The 20,204-nt window shown below is 35.7% G+C and overlaps 1 protein-coding gene and 1 pseudogene across 7 annotated transcripts in view; one reads left to right on the top strand and one right to left on the bottom strand.

Annotated features, from left to right (window-relative positions):
- The window catches only part of Lama2 (laminin subunit alpha 2), a 582,198-nt gene that overhangs the window by 180,650 nt on the left and 381,344 nt on the right, over positions 1-20,204 (top strand). The window lies entirely within an intron of this gene.
- Positions 2,817-3,254, bottom strand: LOC124988420 (40S ribosomal protein S14-like; annotated as a pseudogene).

The following is a 20,204-nucleotide window of genomic DNA, read 5'->3' as shown; positions in this document are numbered from 1 at the left end:
ACCATCCAAAAGTAAAAAAAAAAAAAAAAAAAAAATCATAAGTGAAAAATCCTAAGTCAGGGACCGTGTGTACTTGTGTCTGATATTCTCTCCTCCTAGGCCAACCTCAGAAGGCAATATCCACTACTACATTCACATACTTCAGAAAACCCACATTCATATTGTATCATGGCTACCCAGGCCAATCTAGGGTATCCCTAAATGCTTCTGGGGGACAGTTAGGTATCTGACATTTATCTATCAGATTCCCATGTGTCAATTTTATTCTAAAATGAGTATAAACTCTATTTCAAATTCCATGTTCAAAAATACCAGTTTTGGGGGAAAACATTCCAAATGGTGCTCTCAGCAGAGATCTCAATCTGCCAAATGACAAGGAGTCAAATGCAGTGAGTCAAACATCTGTTCAACCTGCTCCCTGCCCAGGGGCCGCCAAGTCCCAGCCAGTTTAGCCTGCAGACATGGCAGTAAGGAGTATAGAGAGAATACATGTGTGTGAACTGAATTTTTATTATTTTTCTCCTGGATCCAGGTTTTACCCAAGACTAATAATTATCTAATATTTTAAGCTACTTTTTTAAAAAATGACCCAATTCAGAAATTGGTTAAGTAAGATCAAAGAATATAAAATATATCGATGTGGCATGTAATTCACAAATCACAAGTATCCCTCACCCTATTCTCCCTACATTAGAGGTGGTCCTCCATTTAGACCACATCATCCTGCCAACATGGAACAAACTGACATGTCTGTTTCCTTCTTTATTTCTTTAATTGACTATATTCAAGTCTTAGAACAACATTCACTAAAAAATGCTCAGTGATGGGGACTATTAAGGGGTTGAAGTAAGGAATAGAAAAAAAATTTAGCATATTTGAAGTAGAATGGTAGGTTTTAATAACATGAATTACATTCAGACTTCTCCCAGATTTTCTACTCATTTTTGAAGAGTTTATTTTGTGGAATGTTTCTTTAAACAGACTCAGAGAAGGCAGGTGATATTAACCAACACATGTAGTTCCAGTAGTAGCAGAGCTGAAATAAGAATCCAGGTCTCCTGATAGAGAAGAAAAGGAAAAGGAAGATGGGGGCTGGATTGCATGAAAAGCAAAGGGAGGGTAGAGTAGAGGAAAGTGACTAGGGAAGCGACCAAATTATATGATTATACTGTGTGCATGTACTAATAAGTAACAACAAATCTCCCCATTAGGTACTACTATAATGGAACAATATAATATGTGGAAGGAAAAAAATAAAGAATCCAGATCTCCTACTCCCTGGTAAATGTTTCTAGCAAAAACTAGAAGTTGATTTAAAAATAAAAAAGTTGATAGTTCTTAAACTCAAAAATGATTTAGAGGAGTTGTACATACTGTTGCTGAAACCATGTACTTATGAAGAGTCATTTTTCTGAGATAACCTGGTATAGAAAAATATACATGGGAGTATAAGACCTAGGTTCTTATCTTGGTTCTGCTTCTTTATATCATGACTACTTTGTTTAAGAGAAATTGTACTTGAAAAAGTATATAAGTACGTGTAGAAATAATCGAGGGAGGAAGATATTATCTTCATCTTGTGAGGTTGTCCTGATCCTTCTGCTTTCCTGTGGCAATCTGGATCCTCTTAACGCAATTTAGAGATTCAAGTATCTGAGACACTCAGATGACTCCAAGCTGTGCTATAACCCAGTGACAGCTGCTTTAATTCCAGTTATCCTCATTCCTGGAATGCCTGTCTTTGGAGTCCAAGCCAACATGTGTGGGATTTATCAACCACCCTTCTTACTAGTCACAGAATCTAACTTTTGTCCTCCTAATACAACAGGACTGTCAGAAGCATGGCTTAGTCTCTCAGCCATGTCCTTTGGATAGGAAAATGCCAATGAGACCAAAGTCACAATAAAGTAATCATCTAACTAGACATCTTTCTTCTCCTCACTATTAATATTACTCTTCATCCACTAAATAGTTCTCAGGTGGCTTTAAGCAGATGTCTTTGTATATTTTATCCAATTTGTCTAGTTGCTATCATTGGGAATGTGGCCCTAGTCATATAACCTGATATAAACAGAAGCAAAGTCACATATGAATTTAAAAAACAACAAATCCTGATGAATTGACATAAACATAAGAATAATACAGGAAATCCTCATATCTCTTCACCCAGCTACCCCTAAGGATAATATCTTACACAATGCATATTTCCAAATGATGCTAACACTGATATATTACTGTTCACTAAACCACAGACTTTGCTAAGCTTTCATTAGTTTTACCATCACTGCTCTTTTTTCTCTTATAGTATCCAATTCAGGATACTCCATTGCATCTAGTGACTGTGTGTCCTTTGTTGCTTCTGATCTGTAATCATTTTAAGAGATATTTCAATAATTATTTGAGAGATATTTTGTAAACTATTGGTCAGTGTGGGCTTGTCTGATGTTTTCTTATAATTATATTGAGCTTATAGGTATGGGGTAATAGTATCATGGAGGAAAGACTTATTTACTTTTATATGCATAGCTCTTTTGTATATTTCTTTTGTATTGATGGATAAACATTATTATGCTTATATATAAATTTTTATTTTGGTGAAAGTATCTAAATATACACCATGATTTGTAGTGTGTGTGTGTGTGTGTGTGTGTGTGTGTATGTGTGTGTATCTTTTGGAACCAGGAATTGAGCCTAAGGGTACTGAGCCACCCCACTGAGGCAAATCATCAGCCCTTTTTACTTTTTGCATTTTTATTTTTATTTTTTAAATCGCTTACAAGACATTTATTGACAGAACATAATCTGAGGAGCCCTGTTCACAGCTGGCAGCCCCCCTTCCTGTGGGTGCTGTTGGAGGGGATAGGGATGACATTCTCAATCCGCCCAATCTTCATACAGCAAGGACTCTGAGAGCTGATTGGGTCCCAGATCCAAGGGTCTTGGTCCTGTTTCCTCCCGTGGCCCCGAGTTTGAGATGTAGGCAGTGATGCCTAACTCCTTGCACCTCTGGGTTACATGCTGGGCAGCCAACATGGCAGCATACAGAGAGGACTCATCTCTGTCAGCCTTCACCTTCATCCCACCATCACACAACAGATAGTTTCCTTGCCAGAAAGATCAGTGATGTGGACAAAGGCGTCACTGAAGGATGCAAAGGTGTGGCAGACACCAAATACAATCTCTCCTTCAGCCACCTGCGGCCCAAGGCTGATGACCTATTCTTCCTTCTTTTCCTTTCCCTTGCAAGGTGCCATTTGTGGTCTCCAGACTCCACCGCCAGAGAGTTTTACTTTTTATTTTGAGATTGGGTCTTACTAGGTTGCTTAGGGCTTTGTTAAGTTGCTGAGGCTGGCTTGAACTTCTGATCCTCCTGCCTCGGCCTCCTAAACCACTTGGATTACAGGCATGCGCCACCACACTTGGCTTGTAACATACATTTCTGACTACATGGACTCTTTCTTCCAGACCTCTACAATATCCTTTAAATACACATTTTGATCAGAAATAAGAAAAATTAAGACTTTTAAGGGCTACCCATAAAACAATATATTATGAAATTAGAGTGTCTTAATTATAACATGCTAAACAACAATGTTTATGTTTTAAGGATACACATTAATAGGAAATAGTGTTCAAATGAGAAATGCCAAACCTACTGGGTCTTTTACATTGTCACTTGTTTGGAGACTTTTGAGAAAATGTACTAAAACTTTTAGAACATTCTTCGATATTATATTCCAGGTGAAAAGATACTTCATGCCAGAGCCAAAAGATGCTTTAAGTAATTTTTTTTTTTTTTTTTTTTTTTTTTTTTTTGGTGAGGGGCAGTACTGGGGATGGAACTCAGGAGCCCTCAGTCACTGAGTCACATTCCCAGCCTTATATTGTATTCTATTTAGAGATAGGGTCTCACTAAGTTGCTTACTGCTTCACTTTTGCTGAGGCTGATTTTGAACTCAAGATCCTCCTGTCTTAGCCTCCCGAGCCGCTGGGATTATAAGTGTGCGCCACCACACCTGGCAAGGTAAATTCTTTATTGATCTAATAAAGGACATCCTGGCGTGGCTTCACCCTTGCATCTGAAGTTCAGTACTGCCTCTGCCCATACCATCACTGCAGGGCCCTGGCCCTTCCTCTGGCCTCCTTATTCTTAGCTGCACCAGCTCTGTTTATTTCCTGGACTTTGTTGCTCCTGTCACACCCACTCACTACTTTCCCTGTTTTTCCTCAGCTTCCTGCCTGCCCTCCAACTCTCATGGCTTTCTGGAGATCAACAATGTTAATCATGGAGATTTACCGGAAGGGTACTTTAGGCCATATACCCAGCTCCCAAGATAACAAGGTTCAACTACTTCCAAGAAACCGATTACCATACAGTCTAGCATTCTGGGTTTGCCCCCAAAAGGAGAAGTTCACCCTTAACTTTGAGATAATCATAGGATTTCAAATCTCAAGACTTGGTAGAGGAGGGATAATGGAGGACAGTGGAGGGATAAGCCTGTATATTCTTATTTAGACTGCGAACTGAGGGAAGCTTTGAGCAAAAACCTTACTAGAGTCTCATTTTAGAAGGGCAATTTTGTATCATCAATGCCAAGAGAAGGCTCAGCAGGGACCCACTTTTCCCTGTTTTGAGAGAGTGATATTGAACTCGCTAATAGGCATTGCAGGGTATAAAACAACAGACCCCAGGGGGCCCCCATTATTTTATGAGGCCAGCCACAGGGAAAGCTCTGGTGGGCACAGCTACATAGACCTGCCTCTCCAGCAGTGCCACAGGGAGCCTACACCATCAGAAGCCAGTATCACGGCCCATGTTAAACCAGTTGTTTCCAGTGCTACCAGGAACTCTGAACAAGAACACCACTTGGAGGCACGACTGAGAAGCTGGCTTCTACTAGAAATCACCTAGGAGCATTTGAAAGATAACTGTTTCTGGGACCAGTGCTTTTAACTCAGTAAATTTTGGGAAGGACCCAGGAAGCCTTCTGTATATTTTCAAAAGGTGCTCCTGGGGATTCTGATGTCTCAACTCTTGGCTTACCGTTCAGACATCTCCAACTTTGTCTAACTCTGGAGGAGAGCAGGGTACCATTTATTTAAGGAGAGAGGACTGGTCATAATAACTACTTACAACTGAGGAAAGAAACTAATATTTTTCTCTAAGGAAACTTCAGGGGTTTTGTGAACTGAAACTCTGGCTGGTTTTCAGTTGAGTGAATGAGCTTGGAGTTATAACAAGGTTACTGATGGTGGGAGAGGAGGCTGAGAGAGGAATTACATTAATGATAGTGAGGATGATGGGCAATGCTTTAGGTATCCTAGAATTAAAATTATAATCCATGTTTATCTGTTATATGAGTTTTTTCCCCTTTCTGTAACTGGGATTATTACTTTTAATTTACTTGAATTGTCACTAGAATCATAACTAAATATTCATGGTTACCATGGTGATGTTGACTCAATTTCCTCATACAGAGACCTTTAGGTTATTTGAATATGATTTTCTTTCCTTCTTACCATACCCTTCACTCTCTCCTGCACTAAACTCAATGGAACTTAGATTCACTTTGAGTTTGCTTTTGAAACATGGTAGTCTTGTACAAAAATCCCTGGAGAAGCCATCATTAATTCTTGAAGACAATTTTTTTTTTGGTAACTGTATGTAGAGCTTTGATATTATTTTGATTTCCTATGTGACAGAATTTTATATAAAGAGACAGAATATTTTTCTCTCTCTTTTCATCATCTGACATTATGGTGATCCTTAGAATTGCAAATACTGGAGAGAGAAGAAACAAAACCAACACTGTTTTAAAAAATGTTTCCAAGATTCTCCTTTGATATAATATTGTTAAGAGTATAGCAAGATTTCATGTGTGAGCTCTTGTGGAAAGGAGGGAATGGAAATGAGGAACTAGTCCTTCTCAATTACCCTTAAAATCTCTCCATTAGTGAGAAGCAGCAGGGTATTACTAATTAGTTTCTGTTATGAACAGAGATTTAGGTAAATAATTATTTGAGGTTTCAAATTTCCTTTCTATAAAAAAAATAATGCTTGTGTTGACCAACATTGGGTCAGTCAATACCCCATGAGCAAGAGTGTGACAGTGTCTCATTGCCATGAAGATTCTATGGAGTCCTCCAAGAAATGATAGGCTTCACCTCTGCTGGAATACACAGAGCACTTGAGATCTTGTTACAAAGCATTCCACATCCATAAAACCCATATTTCATTTAAAACATTTTCTTTTTCTTTTTAATATACAAATTATATTTAAAAATATAACTTTGTAATAAAAATACAAAATTAAGATTATATTTCTCTTTTCTTGGTATGGATTAATTTGTAGATTTTCCCCATGCACATGCAAAATATTGGATCTAGAAAGTGTCAACCAATCCATTAATATGGTATTGCTGATAAGCAAAGATGATGAGAGAAACAGTATGAGAATAGACTCTAGATGAGATAGCATCAATGTTTAAGAGACCCAGTTATCTCAGTATTATAGAATTAGATATACCAGGATCTACTAAAATAGAATAGCTCTTGTTAAACTAGGGTAGGAAGTCCATGGTTTGGGTAGAAGACACAAAAGAACTGTATGTTGTCTTTGGGAGCATTCACTAGATTTGGCTTTCAGATAATTCTGCCAATGATTAACAATGGGACTGGCACCATTTGTTGAAGAAGACAAGTAAACTATTATGTGGCCAGGCCAGTTCACAGAGCTATAGTGCAGATGAAATTAGATTATTTATGACAATGCCCTGTACAACCTATGTACTGTGATAGCAAGTTCCCTCAGTTCCTAGCTAACATCGACTTAAACCCACTCCTCACTATGGAAGGACTGAGCTGGCTTAGTCTGGATTGACAGCAGGGAGCATCATTGGAACAGAACCTTGTATACTGATGGGTGGAGTCATTCCTAGTTCAGACAGGGGCTCCTAAGCAAGACTGAATACATGAATGAGGCAAAGAACTGTAGCTTGCTGAAGTATAAATGACCAGGAAGAACAGGGAGGGCCTCAGGTACTGAAATGGGTTTAGTATAGAGCCAGGAAGACAATAACAAGAGTTAACAGTTATTACACATTAATTTTATGACAGGTATTATTGTAAGAGTTTTATCAGTATAAAGTCACATTAGTAATCCCTCTTTATCAGCAAGAGGGTGGGTCATTTCAAGATCCTCAGTGAATTCCTGAAACCGCAAAGTACTGAACCTCCATATATACTTTTTCCTATTAAACATGCCTACAATAAAGTTTAACAAAAATTAGGCATAATAGGAGATTTAACAACCATAGCTAATTATAAAATAGAGTAATTATATATGTATAATATAATATAATATATATATATATAATATACTATAATAAAATTGTCAGCATGCTATTTTTGTACTTTGGGGTCATTAAGTAAAAAAAGGATTTCCTTGAACACAAGCACTGGGAAACTACCACGGTCACTCTGATGACTGAGATAGTTATGAAGTAACAAATGGGCAGGTATACATTGAGGATACACCATACAAAGAATGATTCATGTCCCTCGTGGGATGCAGCAGGATGGAGCAGGATGGGGGAGTATCCATCGTGCTATATAAAACAGTACAAAATTTAAAGCTTATGAATTATTGCTGGAACTTTTGAGGTAATATTCTCATGCCATTTTTTCAGCTAGTTATGAAAAGCCAAACCCTGGGTAAAGAAGGACTTCTGTATTCTAATAATTGTTTCTCTTTACAGTTGAGGTTAAGGTGGTATAAACAGGTGACATGATTTTCCCAAGGTTGCATAGTTGGTCATTTTTCCAGCTGTATTTTAACTCAGTGTGTCCTCAGAACATCAGGAAAGTATAGGGTTAAATGTTTTCCTTTCCGTCTGGGGTTTTCTGGAAAAATAGCCTGGGTGCTGAATTGAAAGCCTAAGGGTCCCCACCTTTTATCAGGCCTTGCTTTCTTTGTGTGTGAAATTGCTTGTGCCCAGGTTTGAGTCACTACCTATTTTTACTTCTGCATTTTCACTCGTTTGGCAACATTTAAAATCAAGTCTAAATTCCTAAGCAAACGTGCCATGAAGGAATGGTATGTCATGCAGGATTGGATGAGTCTTATCAGTTTTATTCCATATTACCAAAGTAGTATCTAAGCCTTTTCAGTTAAAATGTGAACCCCAAGGAGGATTAGTAACTATTGGTTTTGTTACCAATAATATTGGCAGTAAGCTTTTAGTCTATGATTCTTTATGAGTCACAAAATACTTTGTCATATACTCTTTCATCTGATTCTCATGAAAGAAGACATTTGAAACCAAATTTTTTATTATTCTCACTTTATAGAAGGAAGCTTGTTTGAGATCATGCACAGCTAAATTTCACCATTAATATCTGGTCTAGATTTTGTGATTGGCAAATCTCGTAATCGCTCCACTTTATAAACTGAACCCTCAGGTGCAATCAGCCCTCTTCTAAATGGGACTTTTCCATCGGTCACAAGGACTTGCATGACACTGTGTGGATAACTAAGTGCCATCCACTGTCTCTACTGGGAAAACCTGAAGGTGTGTCTGTGCCAGTAAATCAGTTTCACAAAGGAAAGATAAGGTACTATTATCTTTATTACAGAAGTACACTTGAAAATACAACAAAGGATCTTGAAGCTATTAAAATAAGCTTCTGATCCTTAGGGAAACTATTTCAACACTCAAGCTATCATCAAAAGTCCTTGAGACAAGTAACCCAGGATTGGAAGGGTTTTGATTACACTTTACAAGCAAACTTAGAAAGATACCAGGAGATACTTTACCAGGTCCACTGTGAAGAAGAGAAAACTAGAGGAAAATCCAATGCAAGGAATACTAATCTGAGGATATGTACTATTGTACAACATGGAAGACTGACTTCTACCAAATATTGTCATTGAAAATATATAAATGAATAACTTGGCTGAAGTCTACTACCTGGGAAATACAGAAGACATACAATTTAAATTCCAATCATGGGTAGCAAAAATCCTATGATACTCATTTTACAAAGGAAAATGGCAACCCTGGCCAGATTACAAGTTAGAAAATTATATTTTTCTTGTGTAAATTTGCTCTTAAGCTTCATTCAGTAATAAGCATTATTTATTTTCCTATTCACTGATAAGTGTCTTCTAAAACCAAAGGTACTATTAGGTTGAGTCATATGAAATTGCCAATATTTGACTATTTTGAGTCAATAAAATGCATTTCCATATGTATGAAACTAATAAATGCCAAAGTAGGAATAGAAATACTTGCAGAAATTTAAGTTGTACTAAATGTAACCTTAGCTACACACAATATTTCAGCAAAAACATCAAACCCTTTCACTGAAACAATAAATTATAAGTATAGTAATTTATACTAGTTGTCTTATGGATGTCCTTATTCCTGAATTAATAATAAGGTCAATATCAAGCTAAAATGAGTCATGCTGTATTTGTTTCTGAATTTGGGGGAGAAAGAAGAGGGCAGCAAATAGTATTTTCATCTGAATATTTAGGCATTGTGTCAGGTTCCACATGGAAACTTAAGGGACATTGGTTACTGGTAATAAGTTTGGGAACAGTGTGGTTTGGGTTCACAGAAAATAAAGTGTGTTTGTATATATCTGTGTGCCCACAGAAATACATTTCCAGTTCCCTGATACTTAAGAACAGGAATGTTCCTCTATTCGATCACATGTATAAATGTTGGTTTTATCAGGAGTGACAGATGATACCTTTTTAGAGGCATTTCACATATTTTTAAACCTGACATCCACTTATAGCAGTTATCTACTACTCTTTTCAGGGTGAATTACCTTATTATAAGATTATTGGTGAAAACTCTTAAAGATGATGTCAAGGGATAAAAGAAACCATCTATTGCTTTTGAAGGGAAAAAAAATCGTAGAAATGATTTAATTTTGCCTTCTTCCTTATCTCCATGTTATTTTGGTACATGAAAAACATTTTGCTCTTCTTCTTACAATTTGTTATGTTGAATCCATTTATCTTAAGATAAACTTTTGTGTTAAATTAGCTACAGTAGAACCGCTGACACATTTATCACTACTAAGCAAAAGATAGGGTACCAAAAATATGGCTAGGATACAGTTTCAGTTCAACCAACAAATGACTTGATATTAAGAATAAATTTAATGAGTTTATGTAGTCAATGAATAGGGTTCAACAATTAACTTTTTTACCCATTAACAAATATGGAGAACCATCTGTGTGCCCAGCAGTGTCTCAGGGTGCAGGGAATAAAGTAAATTTAAGGCATTAGATACGACATGAAATAAGTCAGGAAAAACAGAATCTGGGAGAAAGTGGTAAAGACATTCTTAGCCCAGAAAAGGCATGGTTACAGAGAGGGACAGACAGAGGAAATGCCAGGGACCTACCTAGGGAACTGCCTTGTTGCCACATAGGGAATGTGGAAAGGATTAAATGGAGACAGGCTGTGTTCATAGCAACTGCTTTGACTCACCATGATTATTTCAGCTTCTGAATAACTGAATAAATTGAGTAGACAGTTTGTGTGTTCTGAGCTGTAAAACAGTTTCAGAATGAGAAAATTCCATTTTAAACTTAGGAAAAAAACACCTACCTTGCAGAAACATGTCGCAGAAGCAGATTTTAGGAGAGCAGAATTCTTTCCCTATTCAATAATTATGGTAAAGTCTTGTTAAAATAAAAATAAGTATGTTTAACAACATAAGAAATGAAAACATTTGGAGTTTTGCTTTAGTTTATGAAATGTATCTTGTTTTGCCAGTCTTTTTTGGTGGGCAGGGAAGTGTACTGGGGGTTGAACTCAGGGACACCTCAGCCACTGAGCACATCCACAGCCCTATTTTGTATTTTATTTAGAGATGGGGCCTCACTGAGTTGCTTAGCACCTCACTGTTGCTGAGGCTGGTTTTGAACCCATGATTCTCCTACCTCAGCCTCCCAAGCCTCTGGGATTCAAGGCGTGCGCCAGCGAGCCTGGTCTCTTCTGCCATTCTTTTCCCACAGTGCTTGCACAATGTGGGGCTCACTTGTTGGCCTGAGGGATGGTCCCTAAAGGGACAATGTTTTAACTTCCTATTTTCCACCAGTGTTTTGTTAAGTCTTTCCTTTTAATAATTCTCCATTTAATAATTCCCCAAACAATCCCAGGTAATATTTGACTTCTAAGTCAGTCCATTTGACTGAAGATGGGTATATTCTTTTTGCCAGGGTTCTGTGCTAAGAAAAGCATATATATTTATCTTGAAACAATGGCTAGTGCAAAGCAACAGAGAAAAGATGGAACAAAAATGCAGAGAGAAAAGCCCAAAGCAAAGCACCTGGCGTCTTCAGCATTACACTGAATTGTGTGTTGTGACCAAATCTCTACTAGTTTATCCCATTAACCACCTGATAGTAACAAGGTGGAGCTCCTTACCAGAGCCATTTAATTACAGTCATTTACTGAATGATGTTGTTTCAGTCAAGGACAGGCAGCATAAGCAATTGTGGGCCTATAATGCAGTGGAGCTGGGAGATTCCCATTGCCCAGTGACATTATAGTGATGATTTCATTCTCATATAGCACATTACTTAATGTGTGATTATGCTGGTGTAAACAAGCATCCTATGCTTCCAGTTGTAGGAGAGTAAAAAAGCTATGTAGAATGTATAATATTTGATAATGATAATAAGCAACTCTGGTTTATGTGTTTACTATATTTTTGATCATCATTTTAGGGAATATTTCTATTTATTTAAAAAATGTTAACTGAAACAGTATGACACGGTGCACTAGCAGCAGACTCACAGAACTCCTGTTTACCATGTTTCTTGATTGCATTATTTTCTCTTGTGCTTGATTTAATCTTGTGCTTTGTTCATGATGGCCCTAGAAGCAATAGGCTATACTGTACATGCACATGTGTGCTCACGTGTACACACACACACACACACCGTATAGCCTAGATGTGTAGAATCCTATACTATTTGGGTTTTGTGGAAGCACACTCTATGATGTTCACCCACAATGAAATCATGTCACAACACATTTTTGAGAACATGTTCCGTGTGAAGTATAGGCCAAACAACAAAACAACAAACAAAAACCCTCTCTGTGACTACACAAATGGCATCTGAACATGGACAGAGAACTGCAAATGGTGGTCTCAGGAAGATAAACCATTAAGACAGTAGCAAAATGAGGGGAAGTGGTGTCCTGGGCAGCACAAAGTGTTTTTGCATTTTTTCTTACACACAGAGCCACACTGATAAAATTTGCTAAGGCCTACTAGTGTCCTTGAGGCATCCCATAGAGAGAAGTCCAGAAATATCAGTCATTCTCAATTCTGCCTGGCTAAGGTCTTGCATAAGGGCTAAGAGGATAGATAGTTCAGGACATTTTATCCCTATCACTGGAAAAATAGCACAGCTGGTGCCTAACTTCCTTTCCTGAAAAATTGGCACAGGTAATTTTTTAGCCAAATAAGGTCTTTATTAAAAGAGGAAACAAAGGCAAAATAGGAAGAGGAGCAAATGTCAGTGCTTCCAATGATGCTAAGCTTGTTTAAACGTAATAAAAGAAACAGCATTTCCAGAGCCTTTAAAATTCCAAAATCAGAAGTAGACCAAATAACGACAAATAGAATATTCACATATTTAAAAAAAAATAAAATAAAAGGACTTGAATTGCAGAAGATCAATGTAAATTAGAATTGAAAAGATTTAAAATAATCAGTTCAAGAGTAATCAGTGAAATATATCCTGAACCAAATAATACTTTGATATTCTGGCCTGGAAAGAGAATTTGGGATTATTTTGAAAAATAACATCTCTATGACTCCATCCAGAACTCACAGCTGCAGAAACAGAAGTAAACAAGTCCTCCTGTTAGAGGACTACAAGGTTGAGGAACAGCTAGAGACTCAAAACTAAATGAATTCTTGTTAGTTCTCATTGATATGATTATAATTTATACAGTTCCCTAAAGGAAAACTACAAACGGATGTTTGTTGAGATAGGAATACAAATAGCTTTGGCTTGTTTGTTTTGTTTTAAATCAGATAATAAGAATGAATGTTTTCTGTATTTGCTTTTAAAAAAATATTTATTTCTATGCAGTCATTTAAGCTAAGATCTTCCCCAGTGTCTTTTCATGGATGATGAGGTTGAAAGTTGCTACTGTTTATTAGGTATTGCTGAAAGCAACTGAGTTCCATGAGGGAGTGGGACATGGCTTAATCCTTCTTGCTTTTCCCCACAGCTAGGTTTGCATGACAAGAACATATATGTAAGACCTTCCATGCAGACCTCCAAATCCAATAAATCTTGCCTTGAAGTAGAAAGTGGGACCTGACTTATTTAGCTTGACTATCATGATTGATAAACCAGTTAGCCTTCAAATATCTATTAAATCTGTGACAGGACAGCATATGTCATTTGTTTATGTGCTAAAGCTACACTCAAATCCCAGGAGAATCAAAAACAAAATGGTAAACTATGATCCTGAATTTAAATTTAAGCACAAAGTATGTGACTATAATTTTAATTTTGTGTATATTTCATTTCTTGGGTACTGAAGAGAACTTTACTTCCCTGCTCAATCTAAAACAACACATAAGCAAGATGTTATAGGGACCCCAGAGTGTTGTCATGAAAATGGCATTAATTACTCTAGCCAGGAAACAATGTCACAAACTTATTGTATCATTAAAGAGAGATTGTTCTATATGAGCACACTAAAAATGCAGAGAAATAATTCATCTTCTGTAACTTAGCAAAAAAACAAACTGGTATCTCCACTTTGATTTCTTTTTGGCAATCATTTTACATTTTTTTTCTTTTTTTTTTTTTGCTTCTGGTATTATGGATGATCAGTTTGTAGCATCTGGGTAATTTTACACTAACATCTGGAAATGGGATTTTTTTTATTTGTGTGATGCATATAGACTACTTCTTTAAGAAATGTATTTTTTCCAGCTGATGTTTATTCATTTCAAAAGGACATGGTTAAGTGAATATACAGCTTCTAAAAATCCTTAGGAGAACACAAACCATGTTCAGTCCTAAGTCGTCAGTTTATGTTCTACCCCATCATATTTTCCCATGGAAGAAATGGCTAAGATCTATACAGCAGGAAGAGGTTAGAATTGTAATGTGTGGTATCATTGAGTGTGCGATTCTTTGAAATCAAGACTGGTTTGGAGTCTGGTCTGGCTGTTAATGGCTGTATAACCTTGGGCAACTCTTCGAAGTTCAGTTTCCTTATCTCAACATGGAGAGTATAAATACATACCTTTCAACACTGATCATATTAAATGAGATGATTTGTACAAAATATCTGGTTCACTGTGTACATTTAATAATGCTAGGTTTTATTATCGTTTATTTCAGTGTATTATAGAATGCAACTCAGAATTTCTTCTTTTCTTCATCTCCTAGGATTTTATGCATGCAATTAGCAGTCAGGGATTTGCACAAGTTTTTGAGAGCTGCAACTGCATCTTATCTTCCAAAAGCTTGCTCACTGAGAGGGGAGGAGGAAGGAATTAAGCTGGCTAAAGACATGACAGAGGGAGCCAGAGAAGACTTGTTTTTCTAGCTTATATAGCACAGGCTATGAAGTGTGCTAGCAAAGGAACTTTTTTTGAGGCAATGCTTCAGAATTCATAGTAACATAAAGAGTCCTATACCCATTATAATGAATGTAATATTGTTCAAAATAATTTTGAAACTCTGCTTGGAGTTGGTTCAATCTTCTTGTCTAAAAATGACTTCTTTTATTTCCTCCCCCAAATTATTTTCCTTCAAACATGAAATTTTGTAACTTTGAGATAGGCAAAGGAATGTTCCAAAGGTTCTGAACATAGCTCTGAATAGTTCAGAAATCTTAGAGCAGTGTTGAATGTGTAGGACAAGGCGATCAGTCTAAGGCGGTTTTCATTCACTTAGTTGTATGACTTTTTATATTCTTGTTTAAAAATTAACTGCTTCATTTTATATTCACAGACTAAAAGAGAGTTTTAAGAGGAACATGAGTTAACAGGGTTTCAGAGAAATGATATTAATAACATGAATTTCACTTATTCTGAAAACTCAGTAATAATTCTCTTCAATATATTCTTTCCAATGCTTTTATGAGCATTTCCAGATAGTTTAGTTTTTCACTCTTATATTTAGCAGGGTTGGTGCTCAGTAATACTGGATGAACAAACTAATGAAGAGATGACAAAATTATACATTAAAGAGGAGTCCCTTTTTTACCTCTACTTGTTTCTAAGGAAAGCATCAAAGTGGCATACATAACAAAAGCAAAATTTAAAGGGAAAACAAAAATGAAAATTTAACTAAAAAAATTAAGAGGAAATAACCATTGACTGCTCATCTGGGAAATGTTAGTTATTTCAGTTCAACTCTTAATTTAATTCAGAATTTTCAGACAATTAAGGCAAAAAAGGAAAATGTTAAATTATATAATTCCTTGTCTGCCAAAGAAAAGAGTACTTCCAAATTTTCAAGACAAACATTTTTCTGGCAATGAATTCTCAGAGCAAGTTTTAGTGCGGTCCTTTTGTTAAGACTTCAGAGAGCAAAAAGTACAAGGTTTTCAAGGACAAATGGCACAAAGGAAAATATCATTTGCTTAATTCTACCACATGTGAAAGCTAAGGATATAAACTTAAAATTTCTCATTCAATAATGATATATGTGTGTCTGAGGAACTTGATAATATGATTCAATTGCATAATTTTCTGACAGTCTAACTTAACCCTCAGAGGAGCCTTAGGGATGGGTGGTTAGTATGCCATTTTGTTGTCAATCTGAAATGTCAAGTGTGCAGTTAAGTGCTCTGGGTCAGATTACTTGACAGGGATTTAAGCATCAATATTCTTCATTGCTGGGTGACTTTCTGTGTGATTAATATATAGAATGCACTCCTCCTATGCACTGCCAGATCACTGCCACAGAGAAATGCTTCTGTCTGAACAATGTATTTCCCCAATATACCCTCTGAACAATAATACTTAACATTTACTGATTGCTTGCCATGTACTAGGTACCATCCTAAGTGTTTTACAATTCTTATCTCATCAACCCTTCACAATACTTCCATATAGTGGACACTATTATTATTCTAATTTATGAATAAGTAAACTGATGGACAATATCACAGTGCCTAAGTATAAATTAGTAAATGGCAGAGCCAGGATTTGAACTCAGAGTGATGCCACTGCCTGTGTTTTTAATCAAATTGCCTATGAATTTGCATAGGCACACGCACTACAGGATGGATACTTTAGACTCTTTCAATATAGAAAGAATAATGAGGGAACATGACATGAACAAAATAATAAGAGAAGAGTAACTAAAATTTGCTTGCTTTAATCATGAAAGAACACCATGTGACTGTCTCTCACAATGAAGAGAACTGCCACATGATTAGCAGACAAAGATGAAGAAAATAAAAAAAAAATGTACCATAATAGCTGAATGGATGAATTAACATACTCCTTAGCATCAGGCTGGAAAAGAATGCTAGTCTTATAAAGGTGATCATGGACAAATGGAAAATGCACTAAATTTGAAGTAAAATTCATCAGGATTTAATTCCCAATTGTACCACTCAATTTCTGCAACCTCCAGTCCCTAGTTTCTCTGGCACCTTAGGGGTGCATTCATGAGTTAAATTTTTCCTATAAGATGGTTTAAGATTCCTTCTCCCTCTACCCTCCAGATTTGCTGTGTAGCAAATAACATACTGTATGTGCGTCTCCTTGCAGATTCTAAAGAAGTTAGGAAGTGCACAGTTTTCAAACATACTGATATAGGTGAAAGATAGGAACCCTATTAATGTACATGTGTACCAAGTTATTTTAGTTTCTTTGAAAAGACAAGTGACTCATAGGCCCATTCCTTTACATTTAGACTTGGAATTTCATCTGCTACAAATTTATCACTAATTGCTATGATCCTGTCCTTGAGGAAACTTAACTAAATTGGAATATATGCCAAGTAGAGAATCATTATCTCTGAGAAGCAAAGCAGATGAGAAACCTCTGAAAGCAAGAAAAGCGCTTGAATGTTTTTAACATCTTCCCTGAAGAATTGAAGAGCGAAGCTGGACCATGGAGATGCTGATGGACTGTCATTGGTCCTGACTGGTGATGTGTAAGAATGAGGAACCCAGCCTGAGAATGAAAAGTAGTACAGGGTACTTAAAGTTTTGTTTTGATATTTTTAATTTGTCAATTAAAAATAAATAGAACAAAATTACATAAAGCAATTTTGTATGGAGTACCATGTCACGATCCGCAGATAAAGATGAAGAAAGTCCTGTCTTCTTCCGGTCCTTTTTACTGCTAACAGCAGTTAGCTGTTTGGCATGGATTCTTCTGGATTGTATTTTCCATGCTTATATGATCACATAGGTATAACAACACATTATGTATTCCTTTCTTACACAAATGCAATTGTCCTTTACATGGTGTTAGGATTTGCTTTTTTCACTTATGATGTTGCACACACTTGTTTCCCCTTTCATTCTTGGTGGCTTTACTTTGTTTTTATCTCAAGGCAATGCTCCATTGAAATGGAGGGATCCTACAACTTATCTTATCACATCCCCACTGATGGTCTTTCAGGTTCTTTCCAATTTTTCATAATTATAAGCAATATGTGCAAATATGTTTATGTTCTTCCATGAATATTTCTGATATAAGCTTGATAATTTATTTGGTAATTTAAATTTGGAATTGTTTGGTAAAACTATGTAAGTATACACACACATGAACATAATACACACATATATTTTGTATATGTACTGACACAATTAAGTAAATAGCAACCAATAAATATGTTTAGGAGATATGGAAAGTTTTATTGTTTTAGTACAAAATGATCACTTGTATAAGTTGTAGTTAGATCTTGGTAATAGAACCAATTCAAGAAGCTTCAAATATAATTTCTAATATCTCTACACCAAAGTTAAAAAGAAAAATTCTATTTATAAACAGAACTTGTCAGATCTATAAAAGAAATTTATCAGGAACATTTTTAAAGTTGCTATAGCATAATTTAAGATGTATTCCAATCTAAGACCCTCAGATACATATTTTGGTACAGCAAAAATCTTCTAAAAAGTAAATAGAAATTATTTAAATATCCAAAATCTCATTTGCTATATATGAAAACACAGTAAGTTGGAAAATTGAGTTTTAAATATTTGGAATTTTCTGGAAGCATTTAGTGAAGAATCCCTAATATAAACATTTGCAGTTTTTAAATTTTGTAATTTAAATAAAAAAGGAAAAGTAAGAATGAAATAAGGTAAACTTTGTTCCATGGGATACCTTTGTCACTAATAAAAATGGACATGGTTGAACTCTAATAAAATTTTTGGACTTAACAGGGACTTATGAGTATCAGACTGGGCAAAATGTTTAATTATTTTGTAAATAAAAGTGTTTGGGGGATTTTAGATTTAAAAATCAAGTAATGTGAAATAATTTTATGGTTATAATATCATAAATATCTGGATTTTAGATGTCATTTCTATGATCATCTTAGAAGTCAGACCTTTCCCTTTTGATGATATCACTTTTTTCTCTGGAGATATTTTGTTTAAAGACATATTTATCCTCTGTCAAGTGATCTTTCTATGTCTGTTCACATTGAATTGAGAAATCTTCAAGGAAATTAGTAGCCTCTGGTCTCCACAGTCTTTTGCTCTTGCTTTTGCTGTGATTTAGAACACAGGCAAAAGTTATAGGAATATGTAGAAGTTAGCACTGTAGAAGAATCCAAATGGGTCTAATGTCTTCTCCTGCTACTTCCTTATTGCTTTTAGTAAAAAATAGCCTGTGAATTGCAAGGATGTTTTTAACCCACATGAATCAGTATGCCCCTTCAGTTCGACTTTTCAAGGAGACTTTTTTGAATGCTGAAATGATTAACAATATCTGGAGCTGGATTGCAGAATCATTTGCTGTGGTAGTAGTGGGTGGGAATACTTATTAGCCTACGGGCCCCTACAGAGCCCTAGACAAAGACGGCCAGCTCCCCAGTGTCTTTCACTGATGGTGGGCTGGGGATGTATTTTCAGAAATAATTATTTGCAGAGAACTTATAAAAACAAATGAATCACCCTCATCACTGTACTTTTTCCATTTTGAGATGTTTGTGTACAAAATTTTCTAAATTGGGAGTTCTAAAATTTTAATAAGAAAAACAGTTTTTATTTCTTTGAGGACCTCAGAGTCTTCTACAAAGACACTTTCCTTTTTTTTTTTTTTACAGACCCTTTTGATGCTGTTGCTTACCATTGCATTTTTATTTAATTTGAATATTTTTATTTAACATCAATCATTCCTGTGGGTTTACAACTTTCTATCCTAGCATATCTAGTCATATTATCTGTTTGTAATGACATGTCTTCTACTCTAAAGAGCTCCCTGAATTTAAGGCTTTAGAATTGACACAACTTTATGACCTGGAGTAAAACTAGAAACTCTGGAAATTGTGTTTAGAAAAATGAAATCATCCTAATAAAATTCTAGATTATACCTTCTAATATTATTACAATTGAGTTTAAAGAAGTTAATTATGATGAACTCTAAAAACTCTGGAAAAGGCTATGACAGTGAAATTATAAGGGATTTGCAAATTGCAAATAACATATTTTGAAATTATTATTAAAATTAACTAGAGTCAGTTTTATGAGGCATTGAGCTATTAAAGATTTATAAATTGCCTAAAATCAAATTTTTCAGAATGTAATCGCTTCAGTTGAGATAAAGGAAAGATATTATTTGCTACCTCACTGCTTGAACCAGCATGAAAAAATAATATTTGCAATTATTACTCATCATTATGAAGTCTATTGCTAAAATTATAGCTAACATTTAAAATTGCATGAAATCTCTAAACATTGTTTTTAGTCCTGCCTTAAAACCCATAAGCAAAACTTGGAAGTTTCCTGAACTGATTAATTTCTACTTCTGTATGTAGTTTAAAGTCCTGTGAAAACTTTAGGTTTAACTCTGTGTAAGTCTTCCATCATACAAGCTGCTAATTCATACATCTTTCACAAACTATTGATGGAAATGATTTTTTCCTAATCACATTTACACAGTTAACATGTATAATTCAGTTCTTGAAAAAATCTTAACCAATCGGAATTTCTTCCTTATACGC

Source organism: Sciurus carolinensis, chromosome 7 (genome assembly GCF_902686445.1).
Source record: "Sciurus carolinensis chromosome 7, mSciCar1.2, whole genome shotgun sequence".
NCBI lineage: Eukaryota > Metazoa > Chordata > Mammalia > Rodentia > Sciuridae > Sciurus > Sciurus carolinensis.
This window is presented reverse-complemented; position numbering and strand designations above follow the sequence as displayed.